The sequence below is a fragment of the Hordeum vulgare genome, chromosome 2H, assembly GCF_904849725.1.
Source record: "Hordeum vulgare subsp. vulgare chromosome 2H, MorexV3_pseudomolecules_assembly, whole genome shotgun sequence".
Taxonomy (NCBI): Eukaryota; Viridiplantae; Streptophyta; class Magnoliopsida; order Poales; family Poaceae; genus Hordeum; species Hordeum vulgare.
In genome coordinates, this window is record NC_058519.1 from 546,452,441 (window position 1) to 546,457,412 (window position 4,972).

The window sequence follows — 4,972 nt, forward strand, 5'->3', positions numbered from 1 at the left end:
GCACCTTTATATTGATCCAGTTACGTTGTGACGTTTGATACACGCAAGGCATTCCTCATGTGCGAGGGAGTTACATGGTTTCATGGTTATAGGAATAGATACATTGACATGGATAAAGGAGTAGCGATAAACTAATACGATCAGATGTTATGCTTAAGGTTGGGTCTTGTCTATCACATCATTCTCCTAATGATGTGACCCTGTTATCAAATGACAACTTATGTCTATGGTTTGGAAACCTTAACCATCTTTGATCAATGAGCTAGTCTAGTAGATGCTCACTAGGTACACGGTGTTGTCTATGTATCCCCACATGTATTTAAGTTTCCAATCAATACAATTATAAAATGGATAATAAATGATTATCATGAAAAATAAAAATATGATAATGACTAATTTAATTTTGCCTCTAGGGCATATTTCCAACAACATGGATCAATGAAAGACTCTCGTGAGTGCACATGCATGACGGATTTGAAATATGTCATGTATATCCCGTCATAATTTGACATCGTACTATCCATGAGAGTTATTGACCATCATGGATCTACAATGAGCAGCCTGTGTTTGCGACATCATCATCGCACCCGCCCCATCCAGCAGCTGGACACCCAAGAGGGCATCGGCGCCGCGTGCACTAGGTCCTCCTTCACGGGTGTACCAGCCTGTGAGACGGGGCTAATGTCACGACAACCGATGGTCGTTGCGGGATGCGGAGGGGAGATGGTCGTGGATGAAAAAGTCGTGGCGGTTCCAATCGCGGCGGTTGCGGGATGCGGATGGGAAGGTGGCCATGGATAGAGAGGTTGCGGCGGTCGCCATTTTTATCTTCGTGTTGTGGTAGCGGCAATGAATGGTGAGGGTGAAGGATGGAGGATCACGAAGAGCGCCGACCGAGATCCACTTCCTCTTGGTGGAAGAGAAGCCGGCGTTTTGTGGGTGGACAGAAGGAAACATAAGCGGGGGATGTTTCCTTGCCTTGCCGTTGGATCTCAGGGTGATAGACGGTTTGGATCCGCGGTCCGTGGGATGCTTAGATCAACCAATCACAATCACAGAGAAGCTTTGCCCTCACGCTGGATTGCCACTTCGGGTGGAAACTCTAGTGGGCCTATCTTGACAATGAGGACGACCTAGATCTGAGCTATTTTCAATTATTCAAATAACCAAATAAGGCATCCTTGTAGAGTAACTTAGAATAAGAATTAAATTTATGTAAAAATAAATTTTTAATGTAAGATACTACATGTCAGTTGATTTTTTGGATATTCAATAAAATGAATTTCCACGTGTTCAATGAAATTAATTCCAGTTTGATGTACATACCAAGTAAGGTTGAAAAAAAATCCTGAGTTGTTTCCTCTTGAAATGATATATTCTTAATGGTGTATACTGATTTTGGAGAAGGTCTCATTATCAAACAGTTAAGCAACCGACGCTTTGTTTTGTCACCAATTGCCGTTTGATGGAGTCGACGTAAATCATAATTACCATACGACCGGTCGACTCATCTCTGGTGTCCCAGCGCGGCACCCCTTGTTGTTGGGGACGGCCTCGACCATCTTCTGTACGAAAGGGCATGCAAGTGTAGTTGCACACGAGGTGGACAACAAACTAGTAAAAAAGTATGTGCGCAAACTTTTCATTTATATCTCAAACGTTATTTTTTTCATATCTGAATAAATGTTGTAATATACCAATATTGTTTTTTCAGTACATGATTTTCTTTTGATTTATAATTATATGTTTGCATGGATATTTCCCAAAACTACATAGACATTTCAAATTTCGAAGAAAGTTTAAATTTATTCCCATTTAAAATTTGAACTAATATAGACACGTTTTGTGCAAAAAAATGTTTTATATTCTTCAAGTAACTAATAGACGTACGTTCCCTTGTTAAGTAAATTGACAATGATCAATCTTTTGTTATGGGTAATTCAAACTCCTATTTGCAACCTATGAAAAGATGGTTAATGCAAATATATTTTTTCAAACCAGTTTTGCCATTAACGCAAATTAAATTATGTGAACGCATAGACTTTGCCAACTTTTTCACGCAAATGTAGTTCAAGAATGAATTATATTCATTAAATGCCTATAAGTACACTAAATTAGTTAAATATAGCGAACGAGCCCTGGAAAATGCCAAATATTGGCATCGATCATATAATGGTGTATGTTCAGTGTAGAAAAAAATTCAAGGACAAGCAATGGTTGCTTCGCCTTGTAACCGACCCTGTTGCCGCTTGAAACCTAGATATTTCCTAGACATGGTCCGGTTCCTAAGCAGTTGTGTGTCGTGACTTTTGCAAAACCTTCTGAAATTTCACCATATCCTTTCGGTGTCATATAAGGGCACCATGCCAAATTTCAAGTTTTTCTGTCGTCGTTTGCATTTTTTGAATTAAAAAAAAAAGGTAAATTCCATGTTCAAAGACGTGTCTTGGCACCCTCATGTTTAGAATTAATTTCCTTTTCTTGCATAAGGCCTAAATATAGATTTTCTAGCACAAACATTATTTTTTAAACCAATTTTGCCAACATTTTCACGCAAATGCAGTTCAAGAATGAATTTTATTCATTAAATGCATATAAATGCACTAAATTAGTTAAATATAGCAAATGAACCCTGAAAAGTGCCAAAATTTGTCATGGATCATCTAATGGTGTATGCTGAGCGAAGAAAAATAATTGAGGACGTATGAAGCAATGGCCGCTTGGCCTTGAAACGGACCTCGTTGCCTCTCGAAACCTAGATATTTTTAGAAGAAGGTCCGGTTCCTTAGCAGCATATGCCATGCCTTTTGCCAAACCTTCTAAAATTTTACAACGGCCTTTGAGTTTCATATAAAAGCACCATGTCAAATTTCATGTTCAGTATCCATTTGCATTTTTCTGAATTAAAAAAGGTTAAACTCCATGTCCGGGGACGTGTCTTGGCGCCCTCATGTTTAGAATTAATTTCCTTTTCTTGCATAAGGCCTAAATATAGATTTGCTAACACGAACATGAATTTTCAAACCAATTTTGCCAAAAACATTCATGCACATGTAGCTAAAAAATGAACTATATTCAAAAAATATCTAGAAATGCACTTGTAGGTTACAACTTTTGCAAAACCTTCTAAAAAATTATCACAGCCTCTGGGTGTCATATGAGGGAACCATGGGAAATTTCATGTTTTTTCTGTTTATATATATTAGCATGTATATGTCAATGTACCTCTTCAAACGATTTTACATTTTTTTATTGCTTCAAGCGATTTTTCTGATGTTTATTTTCTGTCGGGTTTTATTTCTATTTTTCCTACTTCATGTTTATATGTGTTGTTGATTTTAGTTTATTCCCATTTGAAAAATAGATATAATATATTTTTACCATTGCTATAATAATACTTGAAGGAAGTTACGGTGCATTTGAAGAAATGGTCAACATGTTTTTGGAAAATATCTTATATCTATTAAAAAAATGGTTAATAAGGTTTTGTCAAATGTTTGCCATGCATTAATAGAAATGACAACTTGTACTTTAAAAAATTGTTCAATGTGTGTTTAGAAAATGTTAGACATGTATTATAAAAATAGTGTGCATTAGTTTCTCACATTTTTGCTCCTGAATGAATATACATAAATTTACAAAACAATTTGTAATAAACACTGAACTTTATAATTCAACGTACAGTTTATGAAACGTTCATGGTTGGCTCTTGAAGGTACACAATAATGAAATAACTAAATATTTTAAATACACAATATTTGTGAATTTTATATGATAAAAAATACATTAAAAAACAAAGACAAAGTTCAAAATGTTGAAAAGGAAAAGTGTAGAAAACGGAGCAGGAAAATCGCTCAAAGTTTTTTTAAGAAAAAAGTGTACGCGGGTTGGCCCATTAGTGTGCACTCTGCAAGCTATAGTGGATTGTGTTTATATAAATGTCTAGCTTAGTCGAAATAATGGATCACATGTAGCCTGATGGTTAATTCGTCACACATCCATTCATTTGGTCTCGAGGGCAATTTATGAAAATATATAGCAGAGCCCGTCAACGATTAATAGCTTCGTGCAGTCATATCTGAATGAGCTTAGATACATCAAGCGAACCCCAGAACTACCGCAACTTGCAGCCTTGGACAGGCCGACGCGTTGGATTCCTCCGCCAACAGGTCTTGTGAAAATCAATGTGGACGCTGGTGTGGGGAGAGGAGGCTCTTACTGAGCTATTGGGGCTGTTTGGAACATAGACGGGAGTTTCCTCGGGGCGTCAGCATTGGTGTTTCCTAGAATCTCTAATCCAGCCACGCTTGAATCACTAGCAATCAGAGCAGATTTTTCCTTAGCAGATGGTCTTTATGAGAACAAAATTCAGGTGGCCTCGGATTGCAAAATGGTAGTGGAAGACATCAGCCAGAACAAACTCGTTGTCTTCGGAGCGATTCTACATGAAATCGTACATCGTCAATCTCTTTTTAATATGTGTAATATTAGACATGAGTTTAGGAACTCAAATTTTGAAGCTCACAATAAATTAGACTGTTGAATAAAAATCCTCGGAGTTTGTCTTAAAAAAGTACGACTCTCCATAAAGCTAATTATTTTGCTATTATATTATTTTTCTTTCTTAGTCGTAATGATATGTGGGACCAACACTTTGATTTTTGCTGACATAGGAAACAATGTCCACGAATGCATCTTGTATTTTTGTAATACTATACGATGCTGACACGTGGACACCCGAAGCGTACTCTTCATAGCTTGGTCCCAACAACATGTGGGTCAAACAAGGGGCTTGGACACCCGTGACGGTGCGGAAATATCTTTACTTAATAATAAAGAGGCTATCGTTTTCGTCGGAAAACCCACCGAGGTAATTTTATAAAAAAACCCTTACTGTTTATGACATTAAACTCGTAGCATATATTAAATATTTTTTAAAATACTCATATCTTTTAAACCGTAACTCCAAATT